Source organism: Hyperolius riggenbachi, chromosome 1 (genome assembly GCF_040937935.1).
Source record: "Hyperolius riggenbachi isolate aHypRig1 chromosome 1, aHypRig1.pri, whole genome shotgun sequence".
Classification (NCBI taxonomy): domain Eukaryota; kingdom Metazoa; phylum Chordata; class Amphibia; order Anura; family Hyperoliidae; genus Hyperolius; species Hyperolius riggenbachi.
The window spans coordinates 374,464,485-374,483,725 of NC_090646.1; the positions used below are offsets into that span (position 1 = coordinate 374,464,485).

At 43.5% G+C, this 19,241-nt stretch overlaps 1 long non-coding RNA gene across 1 annotated transcript in view; it reads left to right on the forward strand.

Moving 5' to 3' along the window:
- Window positions 1-18,424: 18,424 nt before the first annotated feature.
- Window positions 18,425-19,241, forward strand: part of LOC137516109 (uncharacterized) — a 122,892-nt gene continuing 122,075 nt past the window's right edge. Inside the window, exon 1 of the long non-coding RNA XR_011020535.1 lies at window positions 18,425-18,530. This is a non-coding gene — a long non-coding RNA (uncharacterized lncRNA). The remainder of the gene's footprint in view (window positions 18,531-19,241) is intronic.

Consider the following 19,241-nt stretch of genomic DNA (forward strand, 5'->3'; position numbering starts at 1 on the left):
TTACACTACAATTGAAATATAAGCTATATACAGTTGCTATGTCTTTTTGTATAACCACTTAGTTGTCTGTGGACAATAGAAGAGGCTTTCAACAAGTTGATCTTTGATGCCAGAATGGCCAGTAAATATGTTAATTACCATAAAGGAAATGCTGAAATGCAATAGGTGTTTGAAGTATCCCATGTATTGCATACTGTGAATGGGAATGTATTTCATAGTGGTGGAAGAATGTCCGACAATTTTTACAGTGCAGTTTGCAGGAATGAGCGTAGTTGATGTTAGCAGAACTTCCATTTGGCTCTTGTACCTTTTATATTGCTGTATGATGATTTTATAATTTGCTTTACTGTGACCAGTTTTCTGAACTAACCCTTATAACAGTCATTGAAGTGTCGTGTTTTTTTTTCTGAGAAGGTTGGGCCAACATATGAGTAGCTTTTGTTTTCAGTTAATCTGAATAGCCTATTTCATTTACTTATGTATTTATTATACCCATGTAAGTAGCAAAGGTCTTTATACTCATTGGCAGTAAATCCTTGCCTTGCAGGACTCAGATTGGGAGGGGGATAGTCAGATCTGTGAGCCAATCATTGTACAGAGCAGTGGCTTCATTAGTCTAATGGCCCATACTCACGAGGGACTTTTGTCGCCTCAACACGCGGCGCGCGCGTGTTGCGGCGACAGGTCGCCCGTGAGTATGGGCCGTCGCACGCGCGCCCCCGAACTGTCGCCCGTCGCTATGTCGCCATGCGATTGAAACTTTCAATCGCATGGCGACAGTCGCCGCTGCCCCCCCGCCGCAACTGTCGCTAGTCCGCGTGAGTACGCGGACTAGCGACAGCAACCTCCATTGAGGTTCACAGACCTTCCGGTGAGCTTCCGGCGGGGGGAGGAGGAACGTCAGCGACAGCTTCCGCCTTGCCGCTGGTCCCTCTTCCGCATGTGTACGCGGAGGGACCTGGCGAGAAGCTGTCGCCCACACGCTCACGTGTGCTGGCGACAGGCGAGTTTTGCAGCCCGTGAGTACGGGCCATAATGATAGTCTTGCATTGGTGAGAAGTAAGTTGGGGGATCGCATAAGTGCTTGGTGCCTGGATCGCATAAGTGAGGTCGCCGACTAACCGCACTGGCTATGCCTTCTGGCTCTGGTGCCTGGATCACCGGAGTGGCTTAACAAAAGTATGGTGTGTTTAGCCATAGGAAATGGCTTGAAGGGGGCAGGGGACAATTCACATTGGGTGCATTGATGGACAGTAGAGATAGCCAATGAGATGTACATAATTCTGTCTTGCATCCAGCATGCATATTTCATTTAAAGTGTATGCAGCATGGACCTAGGCCAGTCGCTTCATGCTGACAATCTACATGCATCTCATTGGCCATCTCTAATGGACAATGCTGCATCCAGCAACATGCTCAAAATGCAATATATACGGATTTTTAAAAATTCATTCCACTGTTACCTTTTTCCGCTAATGTGGTGCAGCACAGATAACCTGTTGAGGTCACCTGCATTTGTTTTGCAGTGATACACAAATAATGGTGCCACCAGTGCACCACATACAGTGTGTGACAGAGCACATCTAGAGTGCGAATCAACCCTGATTCAAAAAGGTAAAACTTACAGCACTAATGATGGGAATAGATTTTTCTGGATCACATTCGTCAGTCCTGCTGCATCTTTAATTCAATTGACCTCCTATATAAAGTGCAGGAAAATCTTAATTGCAATCGTGCAATTTTTCTTTTTTTTGCTTTTTTGCTATACCCATAGCAATCAGAAATCATCAATGATATAACCAGAGGAAATAACATGATGCAGACTACCTCCCTTTATATATCCCCATTGCTCTTTACACTTCTTCCAGAAACCTGGAAGTATAATTAAAGTATTGGAAAGGGAATTAGGTGACTGATGGTCACTTTATTTTATTACACTAGCAAGGCTGAAGGAATGTAAACACATGGTACTGTTTTTGTATTCTATGTATCTCATTGCTGATGCTGATTAGTAAACCTTTAAGATTTGATAAATGTGAGCGCTGTAGCACCTAGGTAGGTATTTAGATTTTCATTATGAAGTATACTATATTGCATAATTTAAAGCAGGCTTTAATTAGGAAAACCAGTTAAACATTTGGTTTGATTTGTCTTATTTGCACTAGACTCATCAAAACTATCATCTCACATTACATTTCATTTTCATTATTTATTTTATGAGAGGGAAAACAAAAGAAGATTACTATTCTTTTGGATGCAATGTTTATTTATGATCTTTGCCTTTTTGTCTTGAAAGTTAAGGATAGTGTATTGGGATGTTCATGTGAAAGCATAATGTAATGGGGCGTTGTGTGATTTTTCAAGAGATCCTGAATTGAAGGTGCCATTGGTGACTTCCTTCTATCAGTGTTTCTTGTTTGCGTGTTTTGTTGACCCTTTGCCTCTGATACAGTGGCACTTGACCTTTTCAGCCTAGGTAGCCCCTTACAGTTAATTGTTGGACTCCTTGGGGAATTTTCAAAAAGTAGCAAGGGCCACATGCAATCAGTGCTGCTCGTAATGGAAAAATCTACGCTTACGGATCATTACGCGTAATTTTACGCTATTACGCATTACGCAATTACGGTTACGGCGTAGGAAATTATCTACGGTACATCACCGTAATTACGCGTAAACGTACGCAATTACGCGTAAGGATACCGTAATGAAGGCGCTTACACTACGATGTTACGCGTAGTGCCGTAATACCCATTAATGCGTATTTTTTGACGCATGCGGACGATATGTACGCAATAGCCGTCAATGTGACAGTTATTGCGTACATATCATTCGTATGCGTCAAAACGTACGCATATACTGAAGGGCGGGAGAAGATACTATTGGTTGCTTAGGATCTTGACTGATTGGCTACTCTTAGAAAATGGGAGATTTTACGTTAGTAATTACGCGTAAAATTACGCGTAAGTGTTCGTAAAATTACGCATGCCTAGCAATTACGGTAGACAGTGTAATTACGATACTACTTACGGTCTTACGCGTAAATAATTACGCGTAAGACCGTAAGTTACGCGTAACGCTTACGCGTAAATTTACATTGAATTACGATGCGTAATTACGTTCATGCGTAATTTCGGCCCAGCACTGCATGCAATAAATATAAGATGCTTAAAGAGACTCTGAAGCGAGAATAAATCTCGTTTCAGAGCTCATAGTTAGCAGGGGCATGTGTGCCCCTGCTAAAACGCCGCTATCCCGCGGCTAAACGGGGGTCCCTTCACCCCCAAACCGACCCCCGCAAACCTTGGTCATAGACTTGGTCATTCCTGGAGGCAGGGCTAACGGCTGCAGCCCTGCCTCCAGTTGCGCCTATCAGCGGCGCATCGCCGCCTCTCCCCCGCCCCTCTCAGTGAAGGAAGACTGAGAGGGGCGGGGGAGAGGCGGAGATACGCGCTGACAGACGCGCGTGGGGCAGGCCTGCGGCGGTTAGCCCTGCCCCAACCAGGAAGAGGGGATGCGCTGCACGGAGGGGGATTTGGGGGTGAAGGGACCCCCATTTAGCGGCACGATAGCGGCGGTTTAGCAGGGGCACACATGCCCCTGCTATCTATGAGGTCTGAAGCGAGATTTATTCTCGCTTCAGACTCTTTAAAGAGGAACTTCAGCTTAAACAAAGATACTGTCATTAAATTACATTAGTTATGTTAATTAAAATAGGTAATATAATCTCTTACTCACCCTGTTTTAAAAGAACAGGCAAATGTTTGTGATTTCATCGGGGCAGCCATCTTTTTGGTTGAAAGGAGGTGACAGAGAGCACGAGACACAGTTCCAACTGTCCTGTGTCCTGATCACCCCTCTCAGCTGCGCGCGCTAGGCAACGAGAACAAAATCAAAAATCCCATCATGCTTTGCACAGCATCAGGAGGGAAATGCCCGGGCAGATTTCTTTGATGTGGTGGAGCTTAGCTTCTGTGCAGCTAAAAATGAGGCTTGGGTTAGAAAAACAAAGTTCTGATGCTGTGAAACTGTTAAAAAAACACCAAGCCTTTTCAGTGCTGCGAAGTAGATTTTTAGTCTGGAGGATCACTTTAAGTCTCCTTGCAAACAGTAACTAGCGCCATCTGCTTGCAGATTACTGTCAAAAACTTTTACCACTGAAGAGTCAGGATGCGCCTGTGTGACTGCCCACAGTTATATTGAGATCACTTAGGTCTGCTGATTAGAGATTTTGGTGCTAGTGGGGGCTCTTACAACCATTGATGCCTACTGAGGAAAATTTTGACCCATTCTGGCAGAGATTTTGGCACCCAAAGTTGTTGTTGACAGAATTGGGGGCTCAAGCTACCTGCTGTCAGCAATATGGGTTCGATTTTGGCTACTGACAGAGGTAGGGGACCTTCTAGTGGGTGCTGACAAATAGAAGTCCTCGGATTGCCTGCTAACAGAGGTAGGGAATAGGGAGGCCAAGGTGGTGACTGACATAAACCAGGGGTTCATGCTAAATGGTGAAGGAGTTAGAGGACTGTGGTTGCTTCTGAAAGAAATAGGGGGGTCAAGCTGCATGCTGACTGGTGAAAGGGCCAATGATGGGCCCTTCTGATTCCTTCTGGTAAAGATCAGGGAACTAAGTTGCCTGCTGACAGAGATGGTGATTCCTGCCACCACAATACCACATCAGGCCCCCAGCTCTCAAACTAATCACCGCTTCCTCTCTGCCTCACCTATCCTTAGTGATTTGTCATATCCTTGGTGCAGGTGGGACCAGGGGACTGGCACCTGGAGCGGGGAGGGAGGATGCTGGTGAAGCAGACAAGGCATATGCAGTTGAGTATTTAAACCGGAATTCTAAACCTCCAGGTTCTAAATAATTGTCTAAAAGTCTACAATGAATTCCTTTGTGGCACTCCAAATGTGTCTGAAACAGGTTTGTAGACGTGAACATCAGCCAATTGCGACATAGCTCTGCTATTTGAACATGCCTAATTGGCCACTTGTTACATAGCACTGCCTTGCTGTGTTACATAGAACATGCCTTTGATTTTTCGTTTGTACTTGTTATTGGTGCTGACAATGTACTGGTATTCATTTATGGGATTTATTTCAGCTCAGTTTGCATTTTATGCTTATCTTAAATACTATGATGGTAAACACTGCAGCAGTATACCACAGTTACAGTATAATGTTTTAAAATACAAGCCTATAATCACAGCATAAACAAAAGATCTGTGTAACAGTTACATATTAAACTTCATAAAAATAAAAAAAAATGTAATCTGTGTGTTGCAGATAAACTGGTTTTTAGTTGTTACTTGTAATTCCCTCTTTCAGATGTCCTCAGATGCCCTCAGTTTGGGATCGTATAATGTATTATGAAATGTTGAACTTAAAGCAAACTCTGGTCACATGCAGAGTTGGTAAAGTTATGCTTCAAAAGCTCTGCTTGAGGAGAATTTACCAAAAATGATGTGAAGTGATCCATTTGATCAAGTGACTGACTTCTAATTGTCTGGCTCTTTACAATCGTGTAATCGTGTCTGTCTTCTGCTTCCTGTTTCAGTCTACATAGGAAGCAGAGGCTAGACATGATCATTTGATCATGTCCAACCTTTCAGAGATTTGCAGACTGGTCACTTGATCAAATCAATGACATGCTTCTCCTAAAGGAGAATTATTTTTAGAACAAATGTATCATCTCTACTTCTGTAACGTGAGTTCTACTGTAAGTGGAGCGGCTCCTTTTACATATTGTAAATGGACAGAAATGAGAATTTGTTTTACATTCCAGTGTTGTTAAAATTAATTTGAACTCAAACACTCAAACTAAACGGAGGGCTTGTTAAGCTAAATTACTGTTTAGTAAAAATGTAATTGTTTTAAAATTTAAAAAAAGTATTTATATAAAAGTACACATTTATATCAGTGCAGAAATATGATAAAGCTACAGACTTATATTACAAACTTCAGAAATATAGGTATCTACATCAGGCCTGAGTCACTGTATACAGCATGTATATATGTCCCTCAATGAAGCTACAGACAAAACAAATTACTGCTGGACTGGAATCAGACATGGATTTTTGTAATGTAAAACTGTTTGTTTAGAGCCCCCAAAAGGACAAATCATCCAAAAAGTATATAACACGGTTACTGTACTGCCAGCTGTACAGAATTTCAGTGGAAGGATCCTAAGGGCTTTCGTGGCTAATGTCTACTTCCTCAGAGACCCACAAATACATAGGAAGCATTGCCCATTTGCAAATTACTTCACTATCTCTCTTTTTTTTTTCAACTTTTTTAGTCAAAGAAAAGATTTTACATGACAGTAAATCTGAACATTGTAGATAGCAAGAAACAATTACAATAAAGCTGTTAGTTTACTATCTTTCAAGGCAAGGGTGCACAATCTTCAAGCACAAAATAGAGAAAGCCATAGTCCAGCAGCCTGGTATGTGCAGAATAGCCTGTATACTTGATTTTCGCATATATCTTAGATGTCACTTACTCAGCACATTCCAGGCCAAAGGACCATACTCTTGTATGTTATACATGTGGATTATGCTCACTCTCCTTTCCCTGCTGAGCTACTGATTTAGACTTTAGCCTGTTAGTGAATCTTTGATGCATTGGGCTGTTCATGAATAATCATCAGGATTTCTACTTTGAACATTTGGCTATACATAAGGTGTGTTAACCACTACCTGTGGATTAGCTGCCCTTAGGAGCGAAGGGGGGTAGTTATCTCTTATCCGTACCCGCACTTTAACTCCTTCCTAACTCTCAAAAGCAAATCATTTTAATCTGTCCAGTCCAGGTTATGGTATTTTCACTGAGGATAAATCGGGCTCAATTGGCATGATTCACAAAGCTTTTTCACCTGGTTTCCTCTGTTTTCACCTTATCTATGTTACATTTTTAAGCTCCCAAAGAGAAAAAATATAATATAATTAAGGCAAGAAAAGTGATATTGAAATGAAGTTAATCAGGAACAACTTACTTTGAGTGATTGTTTTGCTTGTTGTTTTTATCAATTAGGTGATAAGTCATTTATGAGAAGTTTTGTGAATAGAGCCCACTTTATTAAAGGCACGACCTTCGCATGTTACCTGGCAAAGTAGTATGTTTTATGTTTGCAATGGTAGGTTTCATATTTCGCTCAGTAAAGCTTACTCTAACAAATTAGAGGAGGTTGTATGAGGAGGATGCAGTAGAATGTTTACAGGGAACAGTTGGAAAATGTTGGTATATTGGTGGATATGGTTAAAGTGGTCTATGGGCAGTTTGTATTAGACGTATATCTGCAATAAAAAGGAAATGTATGTATAGCCTAGCGTTGGTAATGTAAACCTAAGCACAGGAGGCTGGCCACTGTTTGCTTTCATCGAGGTCTTGTAACAGTAGTTTTGGGAGCTACTAGCAGTATTTGACTTTTTGGTGGTTTTAGGTGGTGGAGATTATTGTTGCCTATGTGGGAAACGAGCACCACATGATTGTGACCTTACAATTCTTGATCAAACTTACTACATAGTTCTCTGTAAGTTATTCTTCACACAAGCAAGGTATAAGTGTGATATATAACACTGACCTTACTACAGCTCCAGGTGTTAGGCTACATTCACAGTGAGCATTGTGTTCCGGAGCATTCAGGAGCACAACGGATCGAGAAAGTGGTGCCGCATACGTATTGTGCATTGTCATAATGTCATAGTGTGCTCAAAAAACATGTACTGAAGACCTGAATTGATGAATTAGTCCGTCCATCTACCGTATGTTGTCTGTCTGTATAAATTATTTGTTAGACATCAGGCCTCCTTTTCTATGGCATCTCCATGATAGAAATTGTCAACAAGAAGATGCAAATAATTCCAAGTTGATGCAAATGTATGTAGCTTGAAAATAGATCAGTTGTATGCAGTAGCTGCTGTATTAGCATCTCTTAACTGTTCCTCTCTAATAAGGATGTCCATGTATTCCTGCAAACCTGGAATAGATTGATTGTGAACTGATTCTACCATAGTAGGTTTAGGATTCACCCTCACCCAGGCCATATCATGTGGTTGTCAGGGTTGCTGAGACATTTGTGAATTGGTGGGTGCATGACTGCAGCTGCACATAATATCCAAGGCAAGATTGTTTCAGCAGAATAAGAAATGCTAGAAGGAGGTCCCTGGCGAGCATACAATCTAGACGGAAGGTGGGTTGGAAACCATAGGGAAGGAGACACGGAGTTAGCGGAGACAGTAAATGCTACCTATAACAAATTATAGGCTTGTCTGAAAAGGTGTGTTTTTAGAGTAGGTTTGAAGGTTTCCAAGCTCAGAGCATGATGAACAGGTTGTGGGAGAGAGTTCCAAAGAAGAGGGGATGCTCATGAGAAGTCCTGGATTCAGGAGAAAGAACTTTGTATGATAGGGCGAGGAGTTTAGACTGGATCCTTTGTGTAGTAGGTGCCCAATGGAGAGATTTGCAGAAAAAAGGTCTACCTCAGAGGAACTGGGGGAGGGTGGATGAAGAAGGCAGCAGAGTTCAGTGGGAACTGTAGAAGAGCCAGTCTGGTAGACCGCAGAGTAGGGTGTTGCAGCAGTCAAGGAAAATGGGTTTTTGTTGTTATTTTAAATCCAGTAGGGTACTTGCATGAAGACTGTACAGTATTGTACCATGTTAGTCATCAGTAAAAGCAAGAAGATTTGAATCAGAATGATACCATTATTTGGCTATTCAGAACAGGAACAGAGTCTGAAGAAGGCTTATTAGCCCAAAGCTTACTCTTTTATTTCTTTTAAGTTGGCCAATAAATGGTATTCTCCTGATTCAAAACTTCCTGTACGAGACTGTAGTCACACCGCTTCTAGTTCACTAACTTTTCAGCAACTCCCACTGTACTTCATTGTGAGCCAAGCGAGTGCTGCAATCCTTTACCACTTAAAAACAGAAAATTATTAAAAAGTCCAGTGCAGCATTGCTGGCTCACTTCTAACATTCCCAATGTAGATGCCTGGAAATCTCTAGAGATGTCTCAGTAAATCAGGCCCATTGCCTTCTTTGAAGATTACACATTCTTTACAGAAAATACAAATAAGGGGCTCTGTTATAACCATTCCAGACAGAGGAGCAATTAAGTGCATTCGTCCTCCTACTCCTGGGATTCAAAGCAAAGGTTACACATGGATTTTGCCAAACCTAGCTGGTTTAATTTGAAACAGCAGTTTAGCATTTCTCTTAACATTTGCAAATGTAGAAGAATAAGGCAGCCTTGTGAGGGCACAGAGGCAGAAATCTGAACCTATCTACCGAAAAGGGACGTAGTCCTACTTGAAATTTGTTGCATTGCAAAGAGTCATACAGTGATTTTTTTAAAAAAATTTACTAATCTTTTAGATAAAGGCAGGCTTTGGTTTGCAGTGGCGGCTCCAGGAAATTTTTTTAGGGGGTGCTATGCAGGTGCTGGACCAATTTCCGGGGGAGCTGACGACCTGCGGCGCGCGAAGCGCGCCGCGGCAAAAAATGGGTGTGGCTACAACCTGCGGCGCGCGAAGTGCGCCGCGGCGAAAAAATGGGCGTGGTCATGACCGGATGAGGGCGGGGCTAACTGTAATTTAAAGTGAACCCAGGGTGAGAGTGATATGGTGGCTGCCATATTTATTTCCTTTTAAACAATACTAGTTGCCTGGCAGCCCTGCTGATCTATTTGGCTGTAGTAGTGAACTGAATTACACCAGAAACAAGCCATGCAGCTAATCTTGTCAGTTCTGACAATATTGTCAGAAACCCCTGACCTGCTGCATGCTTGTTCAGGGTCTATGGTTGAAAGAATAAGAGGCAGAGGACCAGCACGGCAGCCAGGCAACTGGTATTGCTTAAAGGGAGATAAATATGGCAGCCTCAATATTATTCTCACCTCGGGTTCCCTTTAAAAGTGCAACGCAAAGACAGAGGGCCCAAGTTTTGGTGACCCTTTTCCCAGAAAATTCACATAATTGTGCAGGTTTTCTCAAGAAAATACACGTAATGTGAGCAGATTTTAACAAAAAACACGTCCAATGACCCCAATATGCACAATCGTTATCAGATATGGCTCCAATATGCACAATCGGTAGCAGATATGGTCCCAATATGCACAATCGGTGGCAGATATGGTCCCAATATGCACAATCGGTGGCAGATATGGTCCCAATATGCACAATCGGTGGCAGATATGGTCCCAATATGCACAATCGGTGGCAGATATGGTCCCAATATGCACAATCGGTGGCAGATATGGTCCCAAACTGGCAACATTCGGTGGCAGATATGGTCCCAATATGCACAATCGGTGGCAGATATGGTCCCAATATGCACAATCGGTGGCAGATATGGTCCCAATATGCACAATCGGTGGCAGATATGGTCCCAAACTGGCAACATTCGGTGGCAGATATGGTCCCAATATGCACAATCGGTGGCAGATATGGTCCCAATATGCACAATCGGTGGCAGATATGGTCCCAATATGCACAATCGGTGGCAGATATGGTCCCAAACTGGCAACATTCGGTGGCAGATATGGTCCCAATATGCACAATCGGTGGCAGATATGGTCCCAATATGCACAATCGGTGGCAGATATGGTCCCAATATGCACAATCGGTGGCAGATATGGTCCCAATATGCACAATCGGTGGCAGATATGGCCCCAATATGCACAATCGGTAGCAGATATGACCCCAATATGCACAATCGGTAGCAGATATGACCCCAATATGCACAATCGGTAGCAGATATGACCCCAATATGCACAATCGGTAGCAGATATGACCCCAATATGCACAATCGGTAGCAGAAATGACCCCAATATGCACAATCGGTAGCAGAAATGACCCCAATATGCACAATCGGTAGCAGAAATGACCCCAATATGCACAATCGGTAGCAGAAATGACCCCAATATGCACAATCGGTAGCAGAAATGACCCCAATATGCACAATCCGTAGCAGATATGGTCCCAATATGCACAATCCGTAGCAGATATGACCCCAATATGCACAATCCGTAGCAGATATGACCCCAATATGCACAATCCGTAGCAGATATGACCCCAATATGCACAATCAGCATCACCTGAAAAAGAAAAGAAAAACCCATTTACTCACCTACAGCCAGAAGACCTTCTTTCCCGACCTCCTGTCCCGAGTCCCGACCTCATTGTGGCGCGCAGCGCCCGCGCGCCCACGATCCTCTTCCTTCCCGACGTCACGACGAGACTTCCTGCCTGCATGCAGAGAGCAGGGCTACGGGAAAATGGCCGCCCGAAGCCAGGCACTGCAGACTCGAAGTCTGCAGAACAGGGCTCCGGGCGGCCATCTTACCGTAGCCCTGCCTGCTGCTCCGTGCTGCCGCTGTGTGAACTGACTTGGCGTCTTTTAGACGCCTGAAGTCAGTTCACTCCAGGGGGTGCTTTGGGGGTGCTTGGACAATTCTAGGGGGTGCTCGAGCACCCCCTTGCACCCCCCTGGCGCCGCCCCTGTTGGTTTGTTTGCAGAAACCAATGGGAAACATGAAACGCCAATCAAACATTTACTTTAGTGGAGGCTAGACACACAGCCGTATGCGTCTGCACTTGGGACACAGATCAGCTCCAGTTAAAAGTAAGACTGGACAGGAAATTAAAAGTATAAATACTCTACAACCTTAGAATTTGTTTATTTTTTTATGTTTGCAGGATTACCGTTTTCTAAAAATACCAAAAAAGCCGAAAGCCAAAAACGTTGCCCTGTATGCAATTTTCCATTACCAAGAAAAACGGCAGGGGCTAATAAGAATTTTTATAGTTATATTTACAGTTGCCAGTTAATTAGTCAGCAGTGTAGGGGTCTTGATTCGCCTTTGCACTCTGTATGGTGACTGAGCAGGAATTTGCATACAGGGTGATTTCACAGTGAGTTTGTTTTCCTAGTGAACCGTTTTACACCATCTTTTGTTTACATTAGTGCCCATTGCAGGACAAAAATTTACACAAAGTCCTGTGACCTAACTGACCATTTTTTATAAAGAGTGCAATTAGAAGAAGCTCATGCACCTATTCAGATACTTTATACCTATCTGAAAAATCTAGACTAGTGCTGGTGTACACTACATAGGTGCTATTTGTAAGCTGCCTACATTAAATATGTTACCACACCCACTTATTTCTCCCTATCAATAGTGTAACTGTAATGCTTTAGGGCCGGTTGACAAGGACGCTTGGCGACGTTTACCGCCAAGCATCTGGGACTCGTCTGTAAACGCTCCCATTCAAGTGAATGGGAGCATTTACATCGCACGATTACCGTCGATTACACAAATGCAGTGTTCCAATCCCGATACTGCGCCGTTTAAGCTGACCCTAGAAGCCTTATGCAGCATCTAGGGTCGATTCACCACCGTGTCTTCATCTCCCCTTGCGGGGATGAAACCCACTGATCATGGCGGAACACCAATGATTGCTGCAGAAAGCCCCCGAACGAGACACTGTGAGAGTAGACGAAACGCCGGAAGCCGCCCATCTGAACCGGCCCTTAGGAGTGTTGTCCTTCAAATAAATCTCAGCAATCACAAGCTGAATAGAAGGTGCATGTGCTTTAATTTTACCACTCTTTATCAGTGGTATTTGCACAAATGGATTCGGATAAATGTGGAGGACACTAGTCAGTACCGACTTTGTGCAGATTAGGGATGCGCTTATGACTGTGGGCCGTTAACGCCCTTGTTGCAGCTTCTAGCCGTTGCGTTCCACATTGTGTTTTACCGCTCCAATACTTCCTCCTCCAAAACCGGAAGGAGGCAGCATCAGCGTGACGTGGAGCACGATGTGGAATGCTGCCCACAGGTTTAAAGCTTCCGAAAATCAGAACTCAACACGAGTGCAGATAATGAATCAAAAATGTGTAATGCTGGTACTCCAGGAATGAGCAGGCATGTTGAGTTTTTGCAGGGAGAAGCACAGACAGCTTATCAGACAAGCAGGCAGAAGTCACATTAGTTTTAGTACTGACCTGCTGATACAGGTAAACAATGGGCAACCTGTTGAGACCAAATCGCTTATGTAGTCTTAACTGTATGATTAATCAAATGGCAGTTTTGGGATTCAGAATGTTATACATTGTATTATTAGTTCATTTATCCTTTAAGGCACGTGTCGAACTCCAGGCCTGGAGGGCCAGATCCATGCCAGCGTTTAGGATCGACTGAGAAAGAAAGGAATGTGTTCTACAGGTACCTGATCAGGGGCGTAGCAATAGGGGTTGCAGCGGTAGCGACCGCATCGGGGCCCTTGGGCCAGAGGGGCCCCAAAGGGCCCTCCCTCAAATGCAGTATTAGCTCTCTATTGGTCCTGTGCTCATAATAATCACTTCTATAGATACTTTGAATAGTGGTAATCATTAACACACTGTTCCCATCCCCTTCTTGCACCCCTGACACCGTAGTTGCCATTGGCAGGTTTTGGTGCGTCGTATCAATTGTTATGTATAGAGTGCTTGGGGGGCCCCAATGTAAAACTTGCATCGGGGCCCACAGCTCCAAAGCTACGCCACTGTACCTGATGGACCACACCTTTCCTGATTCAGACCCTCAATTCATTTGAGCTATATCAAAAATGTGTGAGGATCTCGGCCCTCGTAGAACCAGTTTGACATACCTGCTTTAAGGTGTGAAATGAGGTCCATCCCAACTGCCACCACATTACAGCTAGATACAGATGGGCCTCTGTCACTGTTCATACAGCCATGTGAATACCCTTCTAAAACAATGCTATCTGCTCATACAATGAACAATGCACTTCCCCTCCTCATGAGCTTCATTTCCTGTCAGACTGCTTAGCTAGAAAGTGAGACAGAAAAGTTAGCATTTTGTCTGCTGGTATGATCAGGTTTTCCAGAAGGAACCACCACGTGTTGTCATTTTTTTTTTTATTTGAAAGTGTTACAAAAGCAGCCTTTCATTTACAGATCATTTCTATTTTAGCTTTTTTTCAGAATAACTTGTAGCACTTAGACAAATGTGAGCCTGTTTTTGTCCTTTTTGGAAAAACAAAGTTTTGATCTAATGTTCATATTGTAAGCAAGAAGTTCAATAAAAGTATTGCTTTGTTTTTACCTTCTTGGGCTTTTGTATATTTATCTTGTAGGTCATGGTGTGTTTACTGTACAGTCACCATAGAGTATCCATTGCCAGGTGAATTGCGTTGCTTGGCTTGTGCAGTGTCTGAGCACTACAGTTCTCTATTGTGGTCCTGACTTTAAAACACATCAGCTGCAAACTCTTGGCCTTTGATGAAAGAAAATCTATCTTAAATAAACAAGCCCCGTCTTACACATGTGACTGGAGCAGCATCCCAACTACTTTCTCCAAATCACTTCCAGATGTGTTTTTCTTGTTTTCCTTCTGTAGCATTACTGGGTTGCTCCTATATAATGCTAGGCTAAAAATACAGTTCAAATTTAGTATACAGGAGGAATAGAATCCGCACACCCGCAGGTAGAATCCAAGGGTTTTTATTTAATCTAATTCACAAAGGCAGTAAAATGGCTGACATGTTTCGGATCATATCCTTACTCATAGCCTGAACATACTGACAAATAGGTGGTCCATATATACTACCAAGGCTCCGCCCCTAGGTGTATACACACATGGGGCCAGGAGAGCTTAAAGGCACAGGACTAAGAACCTGCAAGGATGTATATATATATATGGAGACACCACCATCACAAAGATCCTATATGCACAGAATACAGTAATAAAAATACAGTAATAGGAATATGAAGTACAAAGTACAAAAAATACAAAAATACAAGATGCAAATACACAAGAATCAGAGTTTAAGAGTTTAAAACGATATCAGTATATAAAATTAATATCCCACCTAGCATTAAGACCGTTCGGTTCCCTGGTACCCATCTGCAGGATCCAAAATGCCTCCTGTGTACGTAATTTCTTGTAAAGATCACATCGTCTAAGGGCCCTTTCACACCAGAGGGCTTTTTCGGCGTTTTAACGCCACGGCCGAAGTTGGCGTTTTCCTAGGTAAAAGAAAGTCCATAGACTTTCATTTTACCATTCACACTAAACGGCGCGTTTTGGAGCGTTGCGTTTCAACGCTCCCAGGCGCTTTTTCTGGGCCTACCGCGGCGTTTCTCATTACAATTGATTGTAATGTATAGGCGTTAAAACGCCTTCAAAACGCCTTGAAAACGCCTGCAGCCAAAACGCCGCGTTTTAGCCTTTCACCGCTGCCTGTAGTGTGAAAGAGCCCTAAAGGGGGCAGTGACCCTCTCAATCCCCTGAAACGAAAAGCCCTCCATATTGCAACCATGTTTCTCCCTGTAGTGTCTCGCAACATTGCTAATGTTATCTGTCTTCCAGGAGGCCGCATTAAAATGCTCAGAGATCCTTTGTCTCAAGCAACGCGTAGTGCAGCCCACATATTGTAGGCTGCAAATAGTACATGTGACCACATAGACAACAGATTTTGTACTGCAATTAATAAACTGTCGTATAGGGAAAGTTTTTTGATTAGCAACCGAGGAAACACCATGTGAAGAATGATGGTGAATGCAAAAATTACAAGAGGAGAGTCCACATCTGTGCGACCCCAAAAGAGACAGCCATGTAGACCGCTGGGGTGCAGCATTGGATTGAAACAAACTGGGAGAAAGGGTGGACGACAAGGAGGGAGCCCTTTTATAGGCAAATCTGCACCCTGGCTCTAGTATTTCCTGTAACTTGTCATCAGCATATAGTACAGGGATATGTTTCTTAATCACCCCTATAACTTGATTATATTGTTGACTATAAGTGGTTGTAAAATTTAAGGGGGCAGCATTGGAATTCTGTATAATCTCAGGGCTACTTCTCAAAAGCCTATCCCTGTCTCTGGAGATAGCAATTCTTTGGGCCCTATCTAAATCGGAATCAGAGTAGCCCCTAGATCTAAACCGTGATCTAAGGACAGAGAATTCCTGAACAGTAAATTCATCTGTGGAGCAATTCCTTCTTGCCCTGATATATTCGCCAACAGGGACCCCTCTAAGGGTGTGTCTCGGGTGGCAGCTGGTGGCGTGTAATAGAGTTCCCAGCACAAGGCTTCCTATATGTTCTGGTTTCTATTCTGCCGGATTCACCGGAGCCAAAAAGGGTAATGTCAAGAAAATCTATTTGCGTTTCATTGGACATACAGGTAAAGGAAAGATTAAACCGATTTGAATTGAGGTATGACAGAAACTGTTGTAAATTTTCCTCCGTGCCCTGCCAAATTAACAAAAGGTCGTCAATAAAATGACCATACCAAATGATGGAATCCAAAAAGGGGTTCGAATCTCCAAAAATGCGGAGCTCCTCCCACCACCCCATATAAAGGTTAGCGAGAGAGGGCGAAAATTTCAGTATGTTCAGGCTATGAGTAAGGATATGATCCGAAACATGTCAGCCATTTTACTGCCTTTGTGAATTAGATTAAATAAAAACCCTTGGATTCTACCTGCGGGTGTGCGGATTCTATTCCTCCTGTATCCTGATTTTGCCGCATTGGCTTCCAGCACCTTGTCTTGGGTAACAGAGGTTGAGCGACCTTATCTACTACATTCAAATTTAGTATACTGTAACTGGATGAAAGTGGTGACAAAATATAGTTTAACATAATAAATGCATAATAATGTAAAATGAAAAAAAAAATGGTTATGTAATATAACAAATTCGGAATACTAACTGAGAAAAATAATTTTCTGGGTTGTTGTTTTACATGTTGTTATCTTCAATGTCAATATCACCTACGTTAAGGGGAAGTTTATTTTTAAAGTGCACTTTCCACTTTCTCGCATATAAGGAAGCAAAATCCGATTTACAGTGTATGCATCATGGTGGCGTAGTGGTTGAGGCAGCATGGTGGCGTAGTGGTTAACGCTCTTGCCTTGCAGCGCTGGGTACCCGGTTCAAATCCCAGCCAGGTCAACACCTGCAAGGAGTTTGTATGTTCTCCCCGTGTCTGCCGCGACGAACGATTCTGGGGGGACACGCATGTCCCCGGCTGCCAGTATTGTATAGGAGAGAGGCAAGGGGAAGGAGAGAGATCTGAAGCCGGTGGCTTCATCTGTTACATTGCCGCCGGCTTAATTTAATTAAATTAACTCACTTTTATACATTTGGCCGCAGCAAGACGGCCAGAAACTACATGAATGTTACAGGAATCATTTCATTTCTAACACTGGCCGCAGGGGCACGGCCACGTCGCGTTTTGGCCGGCCAGATCCCGAAGTGGCCAACTTCGGGTTCTCGATATACATTGATACTTTTAAGGTCAAATAAATTTTATTTCGCATAGAAGTTGGGGATGGCTCACTAACTGATGCTAGACGTCAGTACTGATGATGAGAAGGTCTCACCGCGCTGCTGGGGCCAACCTATAGAACGCCAGTAAACCCAGGACGCAGGTGCAGGGAGAAACCTTGGAAAGTGCAGGGAGGAACTCGTGATTCTGATCCAGGCGGCTGTGGGTGGACCAAACCATCAGATAAAGAGGCTCTGGTAAAGTGCAACATACAAAGATATCTGTTTTTCCAACTTGTGTATAATGTGCACTACTAACACATGTCTCCCCCAACACACACACTCACAAAACCTTAAAATAACTCTAAAGTGATTTAATTTAAAAACGAGCTACTAGGTTTCTTCAATGAATGAACAAGTAAGCTCCGTGCATGCCCAGTATAACAAAGGTGCTCATGCACAGCTTTTTTTCCCCCTCCATGTCCTCTATGCGTGGGGAATCTTCATACTATTGGGCATGCGCGCACCTTGCTTTTGCAAGGCCAGGGTGGACCTGCTCATCCATGGCAGCGCTTACTGAAGAAGCTGAGTGACCCAGAGTCGGAACCAGGGCCAGTGCTACCATATAGGCATAGGGGCAATTGCCCCAGGACCCCTGAGCGTTTCTGGGCCCCCCTGATCTCCCCCTGATTTGTACTCTCCAGGACCCCTGCATTTTTACAGCATAGCAACTCACCTGTCCTAGCATTCTGCCCCATCTGTGCTCCCTATCTTCATCCCTGAAAGTTACAGAGTGCCAGGTAAGGTGCGTGTAGGGATAGAGAGCATTTGTGCGTTTTAACCCTGCACCCACCGCACTGTAACATTCTGGTATGTGAACTTTTTATTCAATTGTATCACTGTATGCAGCAACCGCATGTATATGCACATGTCTATTAAAGGTTATTTATAGCAGTGTCAGCATTCTCCTCTCTCTTTTGAAATACAGATGACTCTGCAGCCTGAGCACGCTATTTGTATCCGCAGTTGCACCGGATGTTTGAGTTTTGACACCCATCTCCCCCACCCTTACTGTTGAACTGCAGTGCCAGTGCTTTAGCCTTCGTCTACTCACTCCATGTCTATCTTCATCCCTGTCTTCAGGACCCATCGGCATGTCATTATGTAATAACGTGTGCTAGGTAATGGAGAAGAGGCACCCCTGTGAGGATGAAGATGAGAGCATACAAAGAAATGGAGCAGCACGATAGGACAAGTGAGTTGCTGTTTCTGTAAAAATAGTGCAGGGGCCCCAGGAAGAACAGTAAAGATGAAGGGGGAGATCATGGGTGGGGGGGAGGTCCAGCAGCCACCTTGGCGAGTGCCCTGGGGGGGGGATGAGTTCAAGGATGGGGTGTTGTTTACACTTGGCCTGGGGCCCCATTGTTGCTGGAACGGTGCGTTGGAAGAGGACCTGGGAAGCTTCTGGACCAGTTAGAGGCTACCTTCTGAAAGAATTTTTTTTTTGTGGTTCAGGATTGCCTTAAATAGTATATTAAGATACATATTAGTATGAATTTGGAATCATTACATTAGATTAATTTTTAATTAAAAATTATTACCATTGGGAACTTTAGTTCCCAACAGTTTTTTGGGAGAGTACATTATCCCACAGTAAAATATGATGCCCCTGGGAGGCTGTGGAAGTCATCTTGGATCATTCTAACAAGTTCCACTTTTCCCACAGGAGCAGTAGAGGAAGCGGCACCCATTGCTGTTCGCTATTATTAGATTATTTATATAGTGCTTACAACTTCTGCAGCGCTGTATGGGGTATATTGTGTGATCACCTAACTGTCCCTCAGAAGGGCTCACAATCTAATCCTTACCATAGCCCTATGTCTTTGTATGTATCGTGTAGTGTCTATCTTAGTCTAGGGCCAATTTTAGGGGGAAGCCGATTAACTTAACTGTATATTTTTGGGAT